Source organism: Dromiciops gliroides, chromosome 1 (assembly GCF_019393635.1).
Source record: "Dromiciops gliroides isolate mDroGli1 chromosome 1, mDroGli1.pri, whole genome shotgun sequence".
Lineage (NCBI taxonomy): Eukaryota > Metazoa > Chordata > Mammalia > Microbiotheria > Microbiotheriidae > Dromiciops > Dromiciops gliroides.
In genome coordinates, this window is record NC_057861.1 from 158,711,762 (window position 1) to 158,737,219 (window position 25,458).

Here is a 25,458-nt window from a genome sequence, read left to right on the forward strand (position 1 = left end):
ACACACACACATATATATAGTGGGGTTTCATGTATATTGTATGTTGAGAGTAAATATATTTGAGAAGGCAGTGCACTGTAATGGATAGAGTAGTACACTTAAGATCTGAAGGAATTCCTCCTCAGTTATTTTTATTAGATTAGATATGTAACCCTGAACTAGTTGCCTGCCTTTATCCCACCTATAAAATTTGCATATAAGTAGCATGCATTTCACAAGGTTGTTATGAGGACCAAATCTAATAATATACGAGAGGAGTTTTGTAAACATCTGTGCACTATATAAATGTTAGCTATTATTATTATTAATTCATGCAATACAATTAATATAATTTATAATACATACATATGAAATAATGCATTACCCTACTCTAGCCATGTCCCTTCTATATAGAGCATCATGTTCTCACTAGTAACCTTGACTTTGTCTGGGCTTCTTCCATTTTGATTGGTTTAGATTTTGATTTAACTTGTTAGGGTACAGACCTCCATGTCACTTCCTTTCATTCCATGCCATGTACTTTCCAATCCTTTTCCAGCTTCTCCTTAATGTTTTGTGTTTCCCCATTAAAACATATGTTCCTTGAGGGCAGGGACTGTCTTGTCTGTATTTGTAACCCTAGTACCTGGCACATAATAAATGCTAAATGTTCTGTCTTTCTGTCTGTCTCTATCTGGATCAATTCCCTGCTGGTGGGTCTGCCTGCCTCAAGTCTCTCCCCTTGCCAATCCATTCTCCATTCAACCGCTAAAGTGATTTTCCTAAAATACAAGTCTGATCATGTCACCACCACCTCCACTCACACTCAATAAAATCCAGTGGTTCTCTATCCCTTCCAGAATCAAATACAAAAAAAATCCTCTTTGGGGCTTCAAAGCCCTTCATAACCTAGTCTCTTCCCTTTTCCAGTTTTCTTATACCTTGCTCCCCAACACATACTCTTTATGCCAGTAGCAATGGCCTCCTGGCTGTTCCACAAATAGGACATTTTCTCTCTCATCTTGAGACATTTTCTCTGGCTGTCTGGCATGCTTGGAACACTCTTTGTCCTCTGCTCCAACCACTGACCTTCCTGGCTTCCTTTAAGTCCTAGCTAAAATCCTACTCTCTATAGGAAACCTTCCCTAACCCCTCTTAATTCTAGTGATTTCCCCTTTTAAATCATTTCTTATTTATCCTCTATACAGCTTGTTTCATATATATTTTATCATTGTCTCTTGCATTAGATTGTAAGCTCCTTGAAGGCAGGAACTATCTTTTGTCTCTTTTCGTATCCCTAGCACTTAGTACAGTACATGGCACATAGTCAGCACTTGATAAATATTTATTGTATTGTACTGGATCAAATGCAATGTGTGGATACCACTTTGCTAACCTTAAAGTGTTATTTGTTGTTTTTTAGTCATTTCAGATGTGTCTGATTCTTTGCCCTACTTCATTTGGGGTTTTCTTGGCAAAGGTACTGGGGTGGTTTGCCACTTCCTTCTCCAGCTCATTTTACAGATAAGGAACTGAAGTAAACAGTGTAAAATGATTTGTTCATGGTTACACAGCTAGCAAGTAATCTGGTCCTCCGGACTCTAGGCTTAGAAGTGCTCTATCACTTGTGCTGATAGCTGCCCATAAAGTGCTATACAAATGTCAGATATTATTTTAATTTTTTTTTCTTTTCACCACTTACAAAGCTAAAAGCAGTATCTCTGAAGTTTAGGGGGGAGGTGAGCGATGGAGGGAGAAGAATACCCTGAAATCAATGGTAGTCATTGGTTTAGAAACAAGGGCACAGAAAATACTGGCCAAGCATAAACCCCTTGGGAGCTTAACTTGGTCAACCGTGATGGAATACTCTAAGGCATTTTCTAGATATTTTAAAAAATAATTTCTTTAGGGGAGAAATAACCACACCAATTTCAAGTTTTGAAATTTCGAAGTTATTTCACAAACTCACTGGAGCCTTTTCTAAGCCAGTCCAAAGGTTACATAAAATCTAAATGCTGTAGCCCTCTCCTGCCCACCGTTGCACAGAAACAAGTTGAATGGATAGGGTGTGATTTGGTTTTTGAGAGTTTGTTTGGATTTCAGGAAGTGAACAAGATAAGCTCAATGGCCCTTTCCTGTCTTTTTTTTTTTTTTTTAAAGAAGTCTGGACAAAAAATACTTGAAAGAAACCACTGACATTTCCTCACTTCAAAAGGAACACAAACCTAATTGGGAGGGGAATCACAATTAGAGTCATATAATGCAACAAAGACATATCAGGCAGTAATAAGAACATGATAAAATTAGAACAAATCAACCAATTGAAGTGGTGTCTTCTTGCATTGTATGCTTAGTGTAAACTTTCCAGTTCAAAAGAATAGAGTGATAGTTTCTTGGTCAAGTCTGGAATGCTTCCCTCACCTAGCTCCTGGACTATTGCAATCATCTCCTAATTGGCTCCACTGCCCCAGGTCTCCCTCCTCCAATCCATCCTACATATAGCTACCAAAGTGATATTTCTAAAGTACAGGTCTGACCATTTCACTCCCCTGCCCCTATACCTCTAGCAGCAACCTGTAGAGCTAAGATCAAATACAAAATACTGTGCTTAGCACTTAAAGTCCTTTAGGATTTGAATTCAGATTACATTTCCAGGCTTTTTCTGTACCCTACTCCCCTCTATGATCTCTGTGGTTCAGCCAAGCCAGCCCACTCCCCCCCCACCCGTTTTTCTTTGCACTAGTCATCCCCCAGGCCTAGAAATCTCTTTATTCACCTCTACCTCTCAGAATCACTCAAAGCTGAGCATAAGCACCACCTTTCACATAAAACATTTCATTATAGCCCCCAGCTCAGTGGTGTAATGGTAATGCTCAGCACCTGGCTCTGGGGGAAAAAAAAAGCAAGATACACTTTGAAAATTAGTCTGCATTATTATTTTCTCTATGACTTTATTAAGTCTAGAAATCAATAAAATACTAACTCAGACCCTGATTTGTAGCATTTGACTATTTATGAGATTTATATGCTCATGCTGAAAATTTTTTTGTGTTTTGTTTTTGTTTTTTTTGTTGTATTTTTTTGTTTTTTGTGGGGCAATGGGGGTTAAGTGACTTGCCCAAGGTCACACAGCTAGTAAGTGTCAAGTGTCTGAGGCCAGATTTGAACTCTGGTACTTCGAATCCAGGGCTGGTGCTTTATCCACTGTGCCACCTAGCTGCCCATCACACTGAAAATTTAACAATTGGCTGTGGGAGCTTGTAGGATCTAATTCTAATATACCTCTTTCCCTGCGCCAGTGCTTCCCACCTCTCTATATGCCTCCCCTGCCCCCCCCCCCAAAGATTTTATATTTATTTTGTACACATTTAATGTTTACTTATATATGAGATGTTGTTTTCCCTGATGGGATAAAAGTAGGTTATGTTTTGTTTTTAGTTTTCTATCTACCTAAGGCCTAGAATAGGTTTTTAATAAATTCTTGTTAATTTCTCCTCTTCCCCCTTTTTCCTCTCCAAACAAAACTAGTTATTGATAGAAATTGTATCTGTAGGAACTTTCAAATTATTTTCCTCTTTAAAAATTGATCAAGATCTATGACTTCATTGTTTTAGGGAACCTCTTACTTTAGCCATGCGGATCAACAATTCCTATGTAATTTTTGTCTTAGTTGGCTAACCTCTGAGATGTAGTGACTTGCACATGGTTACACATTCAGTAACCAATTTCTCTCTGGCTGGTTCTCTTTCCAGGATTCCATGATGTCTTTCTCTGTTTTTTAAACAATGTACAGAAATAGTTAAGATCACTTCTATTTTTTTGACATCATAAAAACTAATGATGTACCATGTGACCACCTGTTGGCAGCAATATAAGAAGGATCCATAGTCAGATGTAATGTAGACAAGATGGGTTAAATCCCAGAATCTGTAACCTTTCACATAAGCATTTGCACGGTAACAACATTTCACAAAATACTCTAGAAAAAAACTGGTTTGATGCCCAGTCACTAGGCTGAATTTCTAGGTAAGCAAGCCATTATTGCTCCAGCAAATTGCCTACTAAGAGCACTACCACAATGAAAAAAAAAAAGTAAATTGTTACAGGCAAGTGTGCCCTTTATGGTAGTTCACCATCTGTACTTTGACCCATTGACCATCAATAATTTCCTTTCCGCCCCAAGGAGACCTTTCTATTCTTTACAAAAGGCACCACATAGTGATCACCTTGCTACAGGGAGGCTCCAGTTTTATAGCTTTCTCTGAAAATCCACTGTTCAGCAAAATCAATGGTGTAACACTCAACTACTTCAGGAAACAGGAAAATAGTCTGAGTAGGCCAGGCCTCCAACATGGTGTGTGGCAAATCTGGCTCTCTGAAGAATTAAATTATTCCATTTAATTCAGCAAACATTTATTCAGTAAATATGTATTATCACTATGCTAGATGTTGGAGAAACAAAGCTGGAAATTAAAAACAAAAAACAGGGGCAGCTAGGTGGCTCAGTGGATAGAGCACCGGCCCTGGATTCAGGATTACCTGAGTTCAAATCCGGCCTCAGACACTTAACAATTACTAGCTGTGTGACCCTGGGCAAGTCACTTAACCCCAATTGCCTCACACACACACAAAAAAACAAAAACAAAAACAAAAAAGATCAACAACAACAACAAAAAACAGTCCATGACCTTAAGGATCTTATATTCTACTGCTATTTACAACCTTTTATAGATAAGTATAAAATGAGCATGGAGAGAATAAGTGTTTATATAGGACCTACTATGTGCTAGTCACTGTGCTAAGCATTTACTTTATCCCATTTGACCCTCTCAACAACCCTTAGAGGTAGGTGCTGATATGATTCCCATTTTACCGGTGAAAAAACTAAGGCAGATATTGATTTTCCAAGTCACATAGCTAGTAAGTGTCTAGGGCCATATTTGAACTCATCTTCCCTAGGCCAGGCCCAGTGCTATATCCACTACACCACCTAGCTTTAAAGAAAGAGAGCATGTATACAAATGCATATGGACTGGTTTATTAGACTTCTTAACAACTCACCTTCCTTTTGTAAACAATGTGGAATAATGGTAAGAACTCAATCTTGAGAGTCAGTTGACCTACTAGTAGGTTCTAGGATGTAGCTACTGAGACCAGTACCTTGGATTCAGTCTCTACATGATTGTGTTAGGTTCATTTATATCCAATGCAGGACAGCTATTATCACAATAAACACCTGTGAATAGAGCATGGCACATACTATAATAAAATTAAAATTTAAAATTGACCCATTGATCATCAATAATTTCCTTTCCGCCCCAAGGAGACCTTTCTATTCTTTACAAAAGGCACCACATAGTGATCACCTTGCTACAGGGAGGCTCCAGTTTTATAGCTTTCTCTGAAAATCCACTATTCAGCAAAATCAATGGTGTACCACTCAACTACTTCAGGAAACAGGAAAAGAATAGTCTGAGTAGGCCAGGCCTCCAACATGGTGTTAAAAGATGATTCATATTATTATCATGCTTCATGGTTACAAAACACTATATACATATATATGTTTATGTATATAAATATATGTATGTGTACACTTATATATGTAAATATAAATATATAAAATTGTATCACCTATCATAACCTTGTGAGGCAGGCAGTCCAGTTATAATTATCTCAATTTGACGAACATGGAAACTGAGGTTCAGAGAGTTTAAGTGACTTACTAAAGGTCATGTAGTGAGTGAGTGGCAGAGAAGACTTGAACTCAGGCCTTTTAACTCCAAGCCCTGCTTTCTATATACATGTATTTGACATCAAAGGTGTCACACATGAGGCCAGTAGCCATGCAGCCTTTAACACTCATCCATGCCCAAGTGTGGCCTAAACTAGATTAAAATGAAATTGGGAAATATTTAACAAAATAAATAAAGATACAACAAAATTTAGATTACATTTTAAAAACTAAGACAATGTGCAGCCCATGAGGATATTTATGTACAGATTAGTGGCCCCCACTTCATTTTGACACCACTACCCTACACTATGTTGATGGTGGGTGAAATGATTTAAAAGTTTAAATTTTAAAATTGGGCTAGCAGTGTCCTATGTGGTGGATATTATAATGGCTAAAACAAGAAAGCCCATTCAGTACAAAATCCTAGAACATTTGACTTCCTGCTGGACATCTCCACATCTCCATTGCAGCTTGTCTAAAACTATAGTCATTATCTTCTTTCCTAAACCTACTCTTCTTAATTTCCCTATTTCTGTATGTTGTACTTTAATAAGAAACAACAGGACAGCTAGGTGGTGCAGTGGATAAAAAGCCAGGAGTCAGGAAGACTCACCTCTCTGGGTTCCAATCCAGCCTCAGACACTTATTAGCTGTGTGACTCTGGACAAGTCACTTAACCCTATTTACCTCAGTTTCCTCATCTGTAAACTGACTTGGAGAAGAAAATGGCAAAAACCACTCTAGTATCTTGGCTAGGAAAACCCCAAATGTGGTCACAGAGTCAAACATGACTGAACAACAAAAACAAGGAGCAAGAGTGAATAGTGGGGGGGGGGGGGCGGCTAAGTGGCGCAGTGGATAGAGCACTGGCCCTGGATTCAGGAGTACCTGAGTTCAAATCCGGCCTCAGACACTTGACACTTATTAGCTGTGTGACCCTGGGCAAGTCACTTAACCCCCATTGCCCTGCAAAAAAAAAAAAAGAGTGAATAATGAAAAATCTACTATATTTGGAGTCAGAGTACCAGGATTTAGAATCTGGCTCTGGTTTTTTTTGCTTGTGGAATCTTTTACAAGTCACCTAATTTCTCTTGGCTCGTTTCTTCATCTATAAAATGACAGGATTGGACTAGACAACATTTATAGCTCTAAATTCAATAACCCTATTGTAACAAGGGTCCCATTTGACTCTGGTACCACTTGCCACCCCAGACTGATGAGATATTTTGAGTGATCACAATTATGTAAATGTGGCTTCAGCCCACATTGGGTGCTTTCTTTACCAACAGACCAATAAACCAAAGAACCATAAACCAAATTTAACTAGGATAGAATAGTAAAATAAATAACAAGGGTAAGAAGTAACTAAATCACCCAGCATTCCCTTTCTGCTCCCCAGACCCATACATGAAGAGGGACAATATTCTACAGGCTCTCATACTAGCAGAAGAGGGAACACTCCCCAAATGACTCATGTTCCTAATGTATCATGGCTGGTACAACCCTCCCAGCACCATCTCCTTACAACACATTTTGCTTCACTGATGCCCTATTCTGCTTCTGTAGCTGGGGCCCTTGCTGTCTCTCTTGGCTTCATGACATCTGTCAGGGATGGCATTTGCCACTCTGGTTTATTCTTCTCCACCAAGAGCTCATCTTCCTGAGCTAGCTACCTTTGGGACCCTGGTCAAAGCTGTTAGTCTATTTCTGCTTCAGTTCCCTCATCTATAAAATGGGATGACTAGTAGCAACTACCTTGCCGGGTTGTGGTAGGTATCAAATGAGATAACAGATGTAATGTGCTTGCAGAGCTTAAAGGGATATGTGAATTCTAATTGTTATCATCAATGCCATTATTGTTATTATTATCATCTGATGGAACTTATTCCTAGAAGGGAGAAATATCAGTCTTTAGTGAAGCTGCCTAGCCAACATACCTGTGAGCAAATTGATAATACACTTTTACTACTTTTGTTATTAAGGAAACACCGTCACTCCCAGCCTCTCAGATGACTGTAAGAAGTTTTTTAAAATTTACTTCGCAGGCAGCTAGGTGGTGCAGTGAATAAAGCACTGGCCCTGGATTCAGAAGGACCTGAGTTCAAATCTGGCCTCAGACACTTGACACTTACTAGCTGTGTGACCTTGGACAAGTCATTTTAACCCTCATTGCCCCCCCCCACCTCCCAATTACCTGACCCTGCTTCTTCAATGGGAAGTTCAAAACCCTCTTCCTTCCTCCTAGTTGCTTTAGGGGAAATGAATTATGCCTTTTGCTTGCATACTAGCCATGCAAATGAACATAAGGTATCTAGGTAGCTAGTGCCACAGTGGGTAGAGTACTGGACCTGGAGTCAGGAAGACCTGAATTCAAATCTTGCGTCACATATTTACTAGCTGCATGACAACTCCATCTGCCTCAATTTCTCTTTCTGTAAAACAGGAATAATAATAATAATAGCCCTTACCTCCTAGGATCGTTCTGAAGATAAAATGAGATAATGTTTGTAAAGCCCTTGGTAAACCTTAAAGAGCCATGCAAATGCTAATTATTCTTATTATATATTAACTTCAAATAGGCACTTAAGGGTCCTAAAAGGGACGGGGCAAAGTTTGCTGACTTTGCCCTGAATTTCTGCCATTATGGCAATAACTGTTTCCCAGAAGTACCCACCACTTCCAGTGAAGAAGACCCAAAGAGTTCCCAGCACAGGAGGGAAGAAGAGCACATTTGTTCTCTCATCAATAGCCAAGATACATAGCAGATATGAAGGTGATTCAAGGATATCAATTGTACTTTCTTAGTTATCTGGCAGGAGGAGAACATTATGGTTGTTATTGCTTTCAGGAGTAGAGTTGAGGAGTTCAATCAAGCATGGAGATGTTGCAACATAGAGTAGTGGCCCTGAGACCAGGCAAAATAAGGTAAAATGATCCTCAATGAAAGCCTGGTGGCACACTGTTGGGACCTACAGTTCTGGCTGGTAAGCAGGTGGCCTGGCATGGGGTGGTAGACTTAATGGTCATATTGCACTAGAGGGGAAGGGATCAGAAATGATGCCTCCTGACATCTTCCCATGGTCTTTCCCTGGACCAAACTTCAGGAGAAAATGTGGCTTTTCCTTCCTTCATTATAATTATATCTTAGATTCATTTGAGATACATGGCCTGGTGAATCATGCACAGCTGTGGGAGTTCCATGGCTCTATCACCACCGACTTTTCCAATGACTCTGGTGTAGCCTTTCCTGAATCATTCTCTATCTGTAAAGTAGGGATTTGGATCTTTCCTGTTACCAATGTCTCTGGGTTGTGTTGCTACCCAAATCTAATCTGAGAACATTCGTTCCGGTAAGGATGAATGAGAGAAACAAGCTTGTGAATAGATGGGGACTTTGTTATCCTTCCCTCCAATTGAAAAAAAACAACACATTCTATTACCACAAAAAAGTACCTCTTCCTACCCCCTGTAATCCAGAAAGAAGTAATTTTGAAATGTAGCCAATAAAAGCCCTGGAAACTGTGATGTGAGCTTAGGCTGGAAGCTAGAGCAATAAGCTCCATGCTGATTCTTCATTTCTTTTATTTATTTGCATGATTTGAACTAATTTCTCAGATGAAATCAACACCATCCTGCAACTTGTGAACTTCCCAGAAATCCTCAGAATACACTGAACTCTCAAGTGGGGTCTGCTTAGCCTTTAGTATCTACTGCCAAATTGTTGTGGCCAAGCTTATTAATTTCCTATAAAGGTCCATGTGAAATAAGCAAAAAACAATGGAAAGAGAATGGCCAAAGTAGAATTACAGCTTTATTGGGCGACATCATTGGGTGCTTTCTTTGGGTCACAGACTAAGTGGCAGTGTGTGGGTGTGTGTGTGTATGTGTGTTTGCTTGAGTACTCACCCTAGTACAATGGGCCTCACTATCACAGTGTGTCCCAAATGGAGGAACTGAGAAAAGCTATGAAAGACAAAGGCAGGTCGTTTCTAGTCACTGACAGCATAACCTGTCTACCTCTTGTCCAGAAAACAAGTTTTTTGGTAGTTTTTTTCCCCCTACATGAAATACAAAGACACGGTTCCAAAGAATTAAAGAAACTATTAGAGTCTGGGTCTTTAATCACATGAAAAAAAAAAGTGGTCCTCCAGTTTTCCCACAGATTCAGCAGGCAAAATCATTCTTTGAAAGAATGCTGGGTTTGCTTTTCCTTGCACACAAGGAGAAACCCACTGCAAATGTGTGTGTATTTCTGTGTTTATGGTCTTTGCTTCAGCAAGCATTTCTTGAGTATCTCCTCTAACAGAAAATAATTTTCTTGCCCTGCACTCCTTGAATTTACAAATACACAGATACAGGATTTGGGATGAAATCAGAGAAGGAAGTATGGGTTTCTGACAAAGTCCACTCAATAGCATTTGATGTCTAAGTATCCTGGGTTAATGGCTCTGGTCTCTGAATCCTGTGCTTTTCCTCCCTATAGGTTAGCAGAGAGAGTCCTGTCAGTCTTTCTTTGCTAAATGGGAGGAGATTCTTGGAACTTAAACAACCAATCCTCTAGGGACAGAGGAGACAATTCTTTCTGTGTGCCTTGGTAGTTTATGGCCTGGGTGGTGACCACCAACATAGAGTGAATGCTGTAATGGGTTGGATTGGGGGGTTTTTTGTTTGTTTGGGGCTTTTTTTTTTTACACCAATTCTGTTAACTAAATTTATCAACTGTTCTAATTGAAGGACACCAAGTCAACCTAAGAAGGAAATTATTTCTACAACTTGAATAACCATACTCTTAGGGCCTATTTAAATTCAAAGCCCACAGCCTCCCATACTTAAACGTCTTACTTTCCTATGGTGAATTTTATATTTTAGTGATCACCATGAGTACTTCCTTGCTATATTCAAGATCTTCTTTGCATGTCTTCTTAGACAAATTAGTGTAAACTTAAAAACCATCAACAAAAACAGAAGGTAGTGATGACTTGAAGGAAGTCAGTAAAGCTTACTAGGTAGAGATGAGGAGGGTGAGAAATCCAAGCAAGAGAGACAGCCAGTGAAAATGTACATCAGGAGATAAAGCACTATGTGTGAGGGATAGGAGGCCAGTGTCTCTGAATCACAGAGTATGTGTTTGGAGGATGATTTAAGAAGACTAGAAAGGTAGGAGGGGGACAGATTATGAGAGGCTTTAAAGATCCAAAGGATTTTATGTTCGATACTGTAGTTAATAGGGAGTTCTTGGGGTTTATCATATAGTTGGGTGAATGATATGATGATTTGACCTTCAGGAAGGTCATTTTGATAGCCAAGTAGATGATGGGCTAGAACAAAGAGAGACCTGTGGCAGGGAGACCAAGCAGAAGGATATTTCAATAGTCTAGGTGTGAGGCAATGGGGGCCTGAACCAAGGTGATAGCAGTGACAAAGGACATATATGTGAAATGTTATGTAGGTAGAATAGACAGATTGGAAATGGGAGGTAATAGAATGAGGAATAGAGGTGACCCCCTAGGTTGTGAGCCTGGGTGACTTAGGAGGATGGTGGTATTCTTGACAGTAATAGGGAATTTAGGAAGAAGAGAGGGCTTGGGGAGGAAAAGGAATAAGCATTTATTAAGGACCTACTGTGTTCCAGGCATTTTACTAAGCACTTTACAAATACCTGATTTGATCCTCACAACAACCCTGGGAGGTAGGTGCTATTTTTGATCCCTATTCAATAGTTGAGGAAAATGAAGCAGACAGAGGCTGTGATTTGTCCAGAATCACACAGATAGGAAGTGTCTGAGACTGGTTTTGAACTCAGATTTTCCTGACTACAGGTCTAGTGCTCTATTCATTGTAGCACCTAGCTGCCTCTTAAGGAGAAGATAATGAGTTCAGTTATAGAAATGTTGAGTTTAAGATGTCTATGAAACATCTAGTTTGAGATGTCTTCTAGGTAGTTGAAGATGTGAGGCTAGAGGTCAGGAGAGATGTTAGCTGAACAAATAGATCTGAGAATCAGATACATAGAAATAATAACTGAATCCACGGGAGTTGATAGGATTAGCAAGCATGTATAGAGGGAGAAGAGAAGGCTTAGGAAGGAACCCTGGGGACACCCATAGTTAACAGGTGTAACCTGGATGAAGATCCAGCAAAGAAGACTGAGAAGGGGGGCAGCTAAGTGGTTCAGTAGATAAAACACTGGTCCTGGATTCAGGAGGACCTGAGTTCAAATCTGGCCTCAGATAGTTGACACTTATTAGCTGTGTGACCCTGGGCAAGTCACTTAAAAAGAAGACTGAGAAGGAATGGTCAGACAGGTCAGAGCAGAAGTGGGAAGGGACAGTGTCACAACAATCCTAGAGAGGAGGCAGTATTAAGGAGAAGACAGTGATCCACAGTATCAAAGGCTGTAAAAAGACCAAAAAGAATGAGGAGTGAGAAAAGACCATTAGAATTTGCTATTAAGTCACTGGTAACTTTGGATTTTTTCCACCCAGAGTAGAGAGCATGGCTGTTACCCTCAACCCCTCAAAAAGCATCATACTCATATTACAAATATCTGATAGGCAATAAATAGGAATAATTCTAACCCAATACCATTCTCACAGATAGGAGAGTGGAGGAGCAAAGGCCCAGCCACAGCTCTTTTCCTACTCTGCCAAAGGTGGGAATGACTTGTTTCTTGGAGCCTTGGAGTGGGAGGTTCTAGATCTTATCTATGTAAACATATCCCTGGAGCTCAATCCTCTTGAGTCCCAGTGGCCAATGTTGAAAACATTACTATGATCATCAATGGTAACAAAATATGCCATTGCATTAATATATCATAATTGATTTGGTCAATGACCACTTACTGGATATATGGATTGTTTTCAATTTTTTTACTGCTAAGAATAACAGTGATGAATAATTTTGTACAGAAAAGTATTTTCTTTCCTTTCTGTGATGTTTTGGTAATAAAGTCCTAGCAGTGAAATTCCTGGGTCAAAAGGTAAGACAATTTTTGTGATTCACTGTACATTTGCCTGTTGCTTTGCAAAATGTTTGCCTCAACCTACACCTGAATCAATAATGTGTTGAAGAAATTTTTCCTCTATAGCCATGCCCATGTTGAACTATCATTTCCCCCTACTTTTGTCCTTCTAATGGACGTTTGGTTATTTTGCATGTCTTATTAAATAGAAACTTTCCATATATAGTGTGAGGAAAGGAGTAATGGTCTCCTCTCAGTGGGACACAACTACCACATCAGTACTGTGCAAATTGTACTCCTCCGGACCTATTTGAGGACTTAGGTCTCAGTCTCCCTCCCCTTTGACAGAGAGAGCACATGGTTCAAGTTTCCCTGAACTGGTCTCAACTAAGTCTGCTCTACTCCCTGGCTGTGTCCATATAAGGGAGGATTGAAGGAATGTCCCTGTGTCACCTCCCTATTAGCTAAGAACTCAAAGAATAATTATGGAAATTAGGATTAATAATACTGCATTCTGATTGGCTAGGTTTCATGCTTAGATTGTAACCCTTAAGTAATCAGCCAATGAAGAACAAGGGGAGAGTCCATTTCACATTAGGGACTAGGGATGAAAGGGGCCTTTGAGCCCCTGTGTTTTGCACCCCACCAGCTGCACAGTAAATTAATGCTCATGATGCCCCCCCCCTTTTTTTTTTTAGTGAGGCAATTGGGGTTAAGTGACTTGCCCAGGGTCACATAGCTAGTAAGTGTTAAGTGTCTGAGGCCGGATTTGAACTCAGGTACTCCTGACTCTAGGGCTGGTGCTCTATCCACTGTGCCACCTAGCTGCCCCATGATGCCCTTTCTATTGAGAAAGAAATAAGAGTCTTTGACACTTCACTACTGAGTTCCAGAGGATTATTGAGCAGGGGTCATTTTCCTCTCATTTCAGAAAGGTAAAATGTACATTCACAGAATTGTAATAGTTTGGGGGTTGTGTGAGAAAATGGTTAATTGTCTCCTCTTAATGAGGATATAACAATCATACTCCTCCTGACCTGTTTATAGGACAAAGGTCTCAGATCCCCTCCTCCCCCTCAGGCTAACAAAATCACATGGTTCAAGGAGCCCTGGTCTCAATAAGGTCTGCTCCAGAGTTATGTCCATATGAGGAAGTATAAGGTCTACTCCTGAGTTATGCCCATGCAAGGAAGAGGGGTGAGAATACTGTGTTCAGATTAGCTAGATTGTAACCCTTGAATAATCAGACCAATGATGAAAAGGGGGAGGGTCCATTCATGTTAGGGACTAGGGTATAAAACAGGGCCTGAGAGCCCGCTTTCTGGGTACCCACCAGCTACACACTAGGGTGCTTCTTTCTCACAAGAAGGAAATAAAAGAGTCTTTGTCACATCACTGCTGAATTCCTGAGAATTATTGAGAAGAGGTTTGTTTTTCCCCCTCACAGGCTGGAATCAAATTTATCTTTGCTCTCTCATAAATGAAAATTATACTTTGTTAAAGGCTTTTTCTACATCTATTGAGATAATTGTGTGGTTTTGGGTATTGGGTGTTTTGTTTGTTTTTTTTGCAGGGCAATGGGGGTTAAGTGACTTGCCCAGGGTCACACAGCTAGTAAGTGTCAAGTGTCTGAGGCCGGATTTGAACTCAGGTACTCCTGAATCCAGGGCCGGTGCTTTATCCACTGAGCCACCTAGCTGCCCTCTGGGTATTGGGTGTTTTTGATCTTCATTTTCTCTATTGAAATAAAAAGGTTTGCTAAGAAAGGAAGTAATGGTACAAACAGGTTTTTTGGGCAGGAACATAATCTCTTTATGTAATTAATGTTCTTTTCTTTGTCTTCGTGTCTTCAGCGTTTAACACATAAGACATAAAATGTAACCTGGAACAAAATAGGTACTCAATAAATACTTGTTGATTGCTTGAAGTAGTTTAGGAACAACCATTTACAAATAATTCATAGGCTAATTGCATTTTTTTTATCTATTGAAACATGTCTATGTGGCAGTTTTCTCATCCATAAAATTGGGGTAATGACAGCAGCTACCACTCAGGGTTGTTGACAGGATCAAATGAGATAAATTATCTAAAGTGCTTTGTGAATTTTAATGATAGCTATTATAATATCTTTTCTTTTTAGTCTCCATGTTTCATTCTCACTTTTCACTATGCATGATAATGCTCCTCCTCATAACCTTTCCTTGCCTACTGAAACCCTAGCTTGTTCAAGACTTAGTAAAAACACTACCTCCTCCATGAAGCTTTCCTTGATAACCCTTAAATCAGAAATGATCTCACTCTCTTCAGAACTCACACAACTCTTTGTATTTCTCTAATGCATGTATCTCTTTTATTTTATATTATAGTTATTTTTATACATATCTTCTCTCATACTAAAAAAGATGATAAGTTCTTTGAGAGGAAGAACCATGTATTAATTATCCTTTGATTTTCCTTGGTGCCTATAATATGAAACTTGAGTTTTCAGCTAAGGATGGAATATTTTTCATGAGATTCTATTAATTGGTAGAAAGATGAATGCAGCACTGCATGCTTATGTGAGGGGCAGGGCTCTTTGGTACTCTTCAAGACTGACTGCTGGGAGAGAAATAGAAAAACCCTGATTTTTAGCTTGCCCTCCCAGAAGCTTCAGGGAGTTTCCCTTTGTATCAAATTAGGTGCTATCTCCTGAATATTCATTTCAGTCCCCAGTGACTTCATTTTTTTAACATGGTTCAGCTATATAAGGGTTTGACTTGAGTTGTTACAGGAAGGTGAGTCTTTGGAAATTTGATTCCAAGTTCCTATGGAGGGACTTCATTGAGGATAAATGAATAAGCCCTAATATCTGGGGATTGTTTGATTGACTAAAACTATTCTGGTTCAGTGCCATTTTTATAGACTTTTGTACTGGTCCAAAAAAGGGATAGAGTGTCTTTGATGGAGCACAACAGAACTAAAAGTGGACCTGTGTGCTTGGAAAGGGGAATGTGGAGGACCGTGCCCATTTAGAACAATCCATCTTCTACCTCCATGCTTTAGCACAGGCTGTCCCCAATCCTGGAATGCCTTTACTTCTGTGGTAAAAATTATTTGGGGTAAAGATTAATATTCCTGTTTTTAGCTAACTCATTTGGGAGGAGCCACACCTGGCCCACCCCGAGGTTACAAAGGCAGCTTTGTGAAGGACCTCCCCTTTTGGGGGAGGGGACATTGAACACTCCTGGAAGGGAGGCGGGCTACTTCTGGTACGCAAGCTCACGCTGGCTCCTTCTGCTGGGGCCCTTGAGTTGGAGGCACGTGAGCTACTTTTGACTGACTGGTCAGGAGTGGATGAGTTACTTACGGAAAACCCTAAATTCCTTTGAACTAGCTTAATTGGGAACAGTCTGGGATTACATAGGCTAAGTTTAGAGTTAAGAATATCTCTCTGTATTTCTATTTTCCTATTTCTTTATCTTTGATTTTTATTAGTTTCAACTTTGTTGTTTAATTAATTCCCAATTAATAAAATCTGATCCTTTTGTGAACTAAAGCTTAGAGGCTCCTTTCTTATTGGCCTGGGAGAAATATCTAAAAAAGGGCTAGTCAGAGGGGAGGGTTAAACTTTAGGTCCCTCATATTTCCAGGACCCCAATATTAAGGTGAGTCACCCAAATAACTCTCCATATATCAAATTTTGGCCCTCACACCTCTTAAAGCCCCTAGCTCCCTTCAAGACTCAGCTCAAATACTACTTCCTACAAGAGACCTTTCCTAATTTGTCCAATTGTAACTACATTCACCAACACTGAAATTTCTTCATATTTTTTTTTGTATATATTTATCTGTGTAGATGTTGTCACTCTTCAGTATCATATAAGCTCCTTAAGGGTAGGAACTATTGAGCTTTTATCATTGCATCCCTAGCTCTTAGCATACTACCTGGTACATATTATATTCTAAATTAATATTTGTGGAAATAAATTGAATTGCATATATGCAGATTTTCTCCTGAGATATATTAATGGCAATCTTGGAGACACAGAGGCAGAATCAAAATGGCATGGAAAGCTAGTGGCAGAGCTTTTCAACTATGTGATCCCAGGAGAAAATAGGGGCATGAGAGCCAGATTTCTGGGGAGAAGGATAATTTCCTGAATAATGTTAATTTCTTAGAGAATTCCTGGACCCAGACTTCCAGAGAAACAAGGGGAAGTTTTTGAATAGTACAAGACTCTTGGAAAGAAGATGATCAAATATGTGTTCTTGTAGGTAGAGGAAGAACTATCCATGTACATTAACATTTCCACTGAGAAGGTTGAGAATTACTCCCTGAACTGAAACTAAATCATTTATAGCAAAGTTATATCTCCCAATCCCAACTTTTGTCACCCTGGTGGCACACTGGCTGGTTAGAGATTTCCAGAAGGGGTAGCCAACAGATACAAGCTGCTCTCTGAGGCCTAGGGATAATTTTGGTGAAGTAAACTATGTATTTACTACTCACAACTATAGCTCCTGAGCCCTATTAGGGTCCTCCTCATTTAAACAAATCAGCCAAGATGATATTATGGAACATTTACTAATAATCAAGGGATAGCATTCCATACATAAATGTACATTTCCTGCCCCTTTCTTTTTCAATTTTTTTACTATTATGAACTTAACAATCATTTATTTCAATATGCAAAATTAGAAAAGAAATAATTGTTGAATATGAACAGGGAACTTTTGCTAGGTATAGTTCTTATAAAATGCATACTAAATTTAACAAGGTAGTAAGCAAATTGCCCTGTTTGTGCCCCCTTCTGAACTTCTTTTTATTTTCTTTTTAATTTTTAAATGTATTTTTATTGTTTTCTTTTGTTTTTACATAGTCTAGGCTTCCCTTGTAATTATTCTTCCGTCCCAGAAAGCCATCCCTTATAACAAAATAATTATAAAAAACAATCTTGATTTACATATTGAAAAAAGTATATATTATATGTAACATGCCATATTTCTGGACTCTAATCTCTACAAAGGAGTAATAGAATGTATCTTTTCATGTTACTTCTTTGAGGCCAAGCTTGGTCTTTATAATTTTTCAATATTCAATTTCAGTTGTTTTGTGGTTGTCATTCTTTCTATTTTCATTGTCATAAGTATTATATTGTTTTCCTGGCTCTGCTTACTTCACTTTGTATCAATTTGTGGAAGTCTTTTCATGTTTCTCTGTATTTGTCATGTTCATAATTTCTTATAGCACAACAAAATACCATTGCATTCACATACTTCTATTTGTTTCACCATTTCCTAATTGATGGGAATTTATTTTATTTCCAATTATTTGATTCCATAAAAAGTGCTGCCATAAATATTTTGGCAACTATAGTGCTGTGAGAAAATTATTATTAATAATCGTTTTTTGGGGGGGAGGGGATCCTGTCTCCCTGCACCCCTACCTCCCCCTTCGGGAAAGTTCAGTTCTGTAATTTTAGCTAATCTCTTTTTGGGACCAGCCTAAGGGTACAATAGAGATGGAGAATAGATTCTTTGTGTCTAGTTCAGTGAACTGAGGGGATTAAGCCACACCTATCTGAATGTGGCTCTACCCCTCAGGTTGTCTCTCCCATTAGACCCTGATGAGGTCATGGTAGAACTCATTTTAATATGGACCACCCTCAGGTCACACCAACCAATGGAATTGAATGATGCTAGCCAATTAGCTTTGATCAGTGTATAATGAGCCTTCTCTGTGAAAAGAGGAAAAAGCCTTGGACTACAGGTCAACACCATTCTTGTCTTACCCTCTAGGCTTGGAATTCTGTCCCATTGGTTCACTCTCCTATTAAGCCAGTATAGGTAATGTAGAGATAAAATGGCACTGGGGGCGTTTCTGCTTGTGTTAATTGCCATGCAGTCAATTCTTTACTAATATTTAATATGCTTTTATAATAAATGCTTACTGCCTAAAGTGGTATAATAGCCATTATTATATAATGGCCATTAATATATAATTTAGTATTGTTTCAGAAATCTCAGCCTAGTCCCCCAATAATTTAGCTAAAAATAGTTGGTGGTCCCAATAAATTTGAAATAACACAGTACCTTTTATTTTGGTTATTGTCCTCATCAGGATATATGCCTTGTAGTAGACTTCTACCCTTTCAATAAATGAAAATGTCCAAATTAGAAAAGAGATCTTAAATGTTTTCCCCAATTAAATAAGCATTTATTTTGTTTCCTTCTCACTTCCCCTCACTGGGAAAAAAGAAAAAAGAAATCTCTCACAATAAACATGCACAATCAAGCAAAACAAATTCCTACTTTGGTCATTCTCAGAAATGTGTCCCCCATTCTTCTTCTTGATTCCATCATCTCTCTGTTAAGAATCTGGGTAGTGGGGCAGCTAGGTGGTTAGGAATACCTGAGTTCAAATCCGGCCTCAGACACTTGACACTTAACTAGCTGTGTGACCCTGGGCAAGTCACTTAACCCCTATTGCCCTGCAAAAAAAAAACCAAAACCCAAAAAACAAACAAAAGGAATCTGGGTAGCATTCTTCATCAATGGTTTTTTGCAATCATGATTAGTCATTGCATTGATCAGAGTTCTTAAGTCTTACAAAGTTGTTTGTCTTTTCAATCTTGTTGCAACTATATGAATTGTCCTAATTTGTGTCACTTTACTCTGTATCAATTCATACAGGTTTTCCCAGATTTCTCTGAAATCATCTTTCATTAATTCAATAGTATTCTATTATAATCATATATGATAATCCATTCAACCATCCCCTAAGAACTAGAATCCTCTTAGCTTCCAGTTATTTTCTACTACAAACAGGACTGCTGTACATATGTTTGTACATATGGGTCCTTTTATTTTTAAAATTTGGTCTTTGGGGGTTATAGGCTTAGTAGTGCTTTTGCTAAGTAAGAAAGAAAGAAGCACCTTTGTTACTTATCCTTGTGATGTTTAAAATCTAAATTGTGGTCACCTTAAATTAGAAGCTTCAGCACCAGTCTTTGGGCATTAAACATTTATTAAAGCATACAGGTGTTCACAAGGAGTTCAGAAAGTTAAGAAAAAGCCTATCTCGCATAGAGTTCCAGCCTGGTTGGGTTCTTCCTCAAGTCCTCCTCCAGGAGCCTACTTTAATCAGGAACTGTCCAGCAAGCTGACTGTGGAAGCTTTTTATAGTTCTGGAACAGAGGCGGTCCTTACACACTGCTTCAAGATGATTGGTTGGCATCATCCAAATCCATTGGTTCTGAAGGTGCTCTCAAGGTGTGATTACAATCCAGTTAACTTGAAGTAGTCTAATTAGCAGTTAATCACTCTCACTTGATTCAATCAGTCTAGATTAATCTCCATTTGGGTCTTCGAGTATTTACTAAATCCCATTATTTCATCACATCCTCCATAAGATATGGATGGGTTCAAAAGTATCCAGCCTCAGGAGATGTTCCCAATCAACCCTTTTTAATCTTTTCAATATATTAGTGAATGTGTCTGAAGTCAAGTTCAAATAGATACATACAAAGTACAAAAGACTTGCCTCCCTATAACCATATCATGTTGATCAGACTCCCCTTATCAACTCCCTTCACCTACTTTGAATTACTACAAATACTTGAAAATAATAACTACATTATTTTTAAAACCAAATTTAAAAAATTCATTGCTTCAGATGAGTCTTCTACCATAAATTGGATTACTAAGGTATTCTGATTGCTTCCTAGTCTTTAAAATATCTCAATGGACCTTCATTATAGCATGTCATCCAGGGTCAGCTTATAATGGGTGTCCACCAGAGATATTCCGGACCTCTCACATAAGGCCTTTTAACTAGAAAAATCATCCGTACGTTTCACCATTGCATAACATCTTTCTTATGACTAGTCAAAGATATAAGCAGACATCAGCTATGAGAAGTTAGACAATAATTTATAGTAATTTTGGTGATCAAATTAGATGTTGAGAAGTCAGTCAACCATTTATTAAATCCTTACCAAGTGCTAGATACTGTGCTAAGTATTGGGGATATATTAGAAAATAATTATTAATAATGGACTTTTGGGGCACACAGGGAACCCCCCCCCCCCAATCAAAGGCTTAGCTCAGAAACTTGAGCTAATCTCTTTTAGGACCAGCCCAAGAGCCCATTTTCCATTTCAATAGAAATGGAAATCAGACTAACTCAGCAAAGTAGAGATAGAAACCACACCTAGACTTCATCTGCCTTGCCCTTCAGAGATGGTCTTTTTGCACACTTCCCCATTAAGTCATTACATCATTAGGTCATAGGTAATGGATCACCCTCAGGTCAAGTCAACCAATACAATTTAATGATTCTAGCCAATTAGCTTTGAGCAGTGTATAAGAGCCACCTCTATCTAAAGAGGGGAAAAGCAATTGAGATCACAAGATGAATGGCATTCTACAGGATGGGGTAGATAGGGTAGGCAAGGAAGGCTCTGGTAGCTAAGCTCTCTCTCTCTAGGTAATATAGGACCTCTGAACTCTGCTCGTCTCTCTTAGACAATATAATGCTGGGAGGTTTTTGGCTTGTGTCAAATGTGGTCAATGCTCTCCTAACATTTAATACAATTTAATAAATGCTTACTACCTAAATAGGTGCAATTGCCATTAATTTATAAGTAGCAATACCTTAGGAACCCTAAACTTTAGAACAGAGACAGGCTGGCCCCCAATATTTTAAATGACACAGATACAAATTCTAAAAAGAAAGATTGTTTTTTATGTGAGAGGAAAAACAATCCTCTTCTCAATAATTCTCAGGAACTCAGCAGTGATGTGACAAAGACTCTTTTATTTCCTTCTTGTGAAAAGGGGGCACCCTAGCGTGCAGCTAATGGGTGCCCAGAAAGGGGGCTCGCAGGCCCTGTTTTATACCCTAGTCCCTAACATGAATGGACCCTCCCCCTTTTCATCATTGATCTGATTAATCAAGGGTTACAGTCTACGTGCAAAAACTAGCTAATCTGAACGCAGTATTCCCACCCCTCTTCCTTGCATGGGCATAACTCAGGAGTAGATCTTATACTTCCTTATATGGACACAACTCTGGAGCAGACCTTATTGAGACCAGGGCTCCTTGAACCATGTGATTTTGTTAGCCTGAGGGGGAGGAGGGGAATCTGAGACCTTTGTCCTATAAACAGGTCAGGAGGAGTATGATTGACTATTATATCCTCATTGAGAGGAGACAATTAACCATTTTCTCACACTTTACCTCAAGGAGCTTATAATTTAATGAGAGAAGACAAAACACAAAACCAAGATGAAAAGTCAGGGAAGGAGAAGTGATGGCATGAAGGAGCATTCATAAGAAGTCCAAAAGAATGCAGAGCTATGGGAAATAAAGAGATGCATGTACACAATACAACCAACCAATGCAAGGCAGACTAGGGAAAAGGGCTCTACATACTCAATTGTCTGACTTGCCCCCAAATTGAATTAGATAAAATAATCATCTCAAAAATTCTCTCACAATGGCTGAGAGACCAAGGCCTGGAATGTTGGTTATAAATGAGAAAACTGAGATAAATAATAATAATAGTAACAACAACAACAAGTAGCATTTATAAATGCCTACTATGTACCAGGCACTTTACAAACATTATCTCATTTGATCTTCACAATAACTCTGAAAGGTAGGTACTATTATTATTTCCATTTTAAAAATCAAGAAACTGAGGTTGTGACTTGCCCCAAAAAACACTGCAAGTAAGTGTTTGAGCCTCAATTACAACTCAAGTATTTCTGAGTACCAGGCCCAGTGCTCTATGCATTGTGATACCTACCTGCTTCTAAGAGCTTTTATTCAGTCACATCCCAAATAAGCCATAGGTTTCTATGCAAAGAAACCCAGTTTTCCACCTGACAACCCAGCACTCTATCCCAGAACTAACATTACTATTCTCTATATGCAGAAAATAGTTCTTGTGTTTCGTGTCTGTAAATGGAACTGGTGACTTTTATAAAATCCAAGGGTGGGAGAGTGTGCGTGGGAGCTCTTAACACATATAAAGCTATCTTGGCAATATGGTATACTGCTCCAGGCCATAGCAAATGGCGCCCTTCCTTAACAAGTGACCACTATCAGCTGCATTTCTACTGCATGAATAGTCAAAAATACACAATGATGTTAAAAGCTGGAAAGAATATGGCATGAGAAAGTCCCTTTTCAGACTTGCTTCCTCAGGATGTCGTTTACATTTAGAAATGTCTGAAAGTTATAAAGTGTCCACCCACATTCTCGATGTTCAAATTCTCCAAAGTTCAGCATACCGTAATAGTCATAAAAATAGCCCTGCCCTCTGGATTAGTAATGCCCTTTGGAAGGACGACTTGCTCATAAGATAAGCTCAATGTGTACTATTGTCAAAACCAAGGAGGTTAAATCTGTCTTCCTGCAAAATAATAACTTGAAGGTTTTGCCTTTCTCTCTACCCTTCTTCCTATTCAAAAACTTATTAAAAGTTTTCAAATTTTTCTCCTTCCCTCAAGTCATAGAATGATAAAGTAGAAAGGGTCCTTTGAGATTATTCTAGCTCAGGAGGTTCCCATTTAGTGGTTCTTTAACACCTTGGGGGGTTTGCTACAATAGCCTAAGGGGCTCACACTAAAAATTATTTCATAGTACCTTAAGTTGTATATAACTGTAAAGAATATTATAATGAGTATATTAAATTGCCCTGGAGGTTCACAACATATTTTTGTTGTTGTTGAAAAGGGTTCATGGAACAAAATGCATTGAAAATCATTGTTCAAATCCAAGAATGCTAGACCTAGAGTCCGGTGACTGTGAGCATGGTCTAGTCACTTATCCTCTAAGAATCTTAGTTTCCTCTTCTGTAAATTGGGAATAATACCTATACTACCTAACTCCCAAAGTTGTTGTGAAGCTTAATGCATTAGCATTAGTGTGACTTTTTCCACATCGTCTCTAGCATTTGTTATTTTCCTTTTCTCTTATGTTAGTCAATCTGGTATGTGTGAGATCATACCTTGGAGTTATTTTTATTTGCATCTCTAATTAATTTGTGATTTAGAACATTTTTTCATGTTACTATTTATAGTTTTGATTTCTTCTTCTGAAAACTGCCTGTACCAGGGCAGCTGGGTGGCGCAGTGGATAAAGCACCGGCCCTGGAGTCAGGAGTACCTGAGTTCAAATCCAGCCTCAGACACTTAACACTTACTAGCTGTGTGACCCTGGGCAAGTCACTTAACCCCAATTGCCTCACTAAAAACAAAACAAAACAAAACAAAAAACTGCCTGTACCTTCAGGATTCTGATGCTTTAATTCCTTCCTGCTGGAAGGTACCATGAGATTGCCCCCTGCCATCAACATGCTTTAAGACTTGTTGTACTGGTTAGTTGAAGAGGTTGTTACAAAAAGGTGCTTTCTGAAAATAACATGCAATGCAAAAAACAAGGGTCTGTTTTGGGCATGGGAAGAAATTCCATAAACAGGGTTTTTTTTGTGTGTGTGTGTGTGCATGTGCTTAATAAGAGGAAGCTTTTCTTATAATTGCAGAGAAATCATGCATATCTGTCCTTCAGTGGTATCTTTTTGCAGGGACATTGAATTCATGAGACTATTGGAACTAGATGCTACTTCAATTCCTCTTCTAGCCAGATATTTTAGCTACTTAGATGAAATGCCCCAGTACTAGCACCTCAGGAATTAACCTCTCCCAAATCTATTGCCACTACATTTGCAAATTTTGCAGAAGCAAAATGCAAGTAATTAAGTAGAACATCTGATTTGGTGTGCTTGGCAGGAATTAATTAATAGTTTATTTCTATATTATATGGGATGGTCTCTATAATCTGTTAGCTCTAAAATGCTCTGGTTTAACTTGAGTCAATTGTATTGTCCCTCCAAAGTCAGCAAAGTAGATAGTGCTGGACACAGAGTCAGGAAAATCTGATTGCAAATGTTGCCTCAGACACTAACTCTGTGATCCTGGGCAAAGGTTTCCTGATCGAAAAAATGAGGATAATAGTAGTAGAGGTAACTCTTAGGATTATTGTGAGGATAGAACGAAATAATGTTTGCAGCAAACCTTAAGGTACTAAATCAATGCTAACTATGTAAAGCCAGCTATTATTCAGAAAGGAAACCTACTTTATAAAATTCTTTAAGTCCCACACACTTGAGGCAGTGTGTTCCAGAAAATGACTTCACGAAACTTTTACCTGCTCATTCCTCAGTTTCTTCATCTGTGACATGAAAGGAATAATAATTTTCTTTATATTCTGCTAGCCTTCTGATCTCCCATGTACTAAGATGGAGAATGTCTGCAAAGAAGCTGGGTGGGTGGGTACAAATAGAAAATATTCTTAACTTGCCACCATCCTTATTGTCATGAGGGACATAGTGCCTGATGATGTGTCTCCCACATATACTATAAGTGAATGAGACCATAGTGACAGGATTTAAACAAACACCAAAACACGGTGAAGTTGTGAGGAATGAGAAGACACTGGCTTCCCTGGTGACCTGCCTTATCTCACCATGACCTGCTGACATGTAGGGGAGCTTAATTTCTGTCAGTAAAGCTTATTCAGGGCCTTGGTCCAAGAATGTACCTATCTAGGACAAATGATGTGGTTGATAATAGACCTTTCTAGTGAGCCATATGGTGACCTAGCATGATTTATGATCTCTCTTGGTATTCTGTAAAGGTAATAGTGCAATGACCAGGTTATCTTGACACACCTCATCTGTGTTCATCTGTAGCAAGTATTACACACTAGCCCTATGTCTTTTCTTGCCTCTAGTTC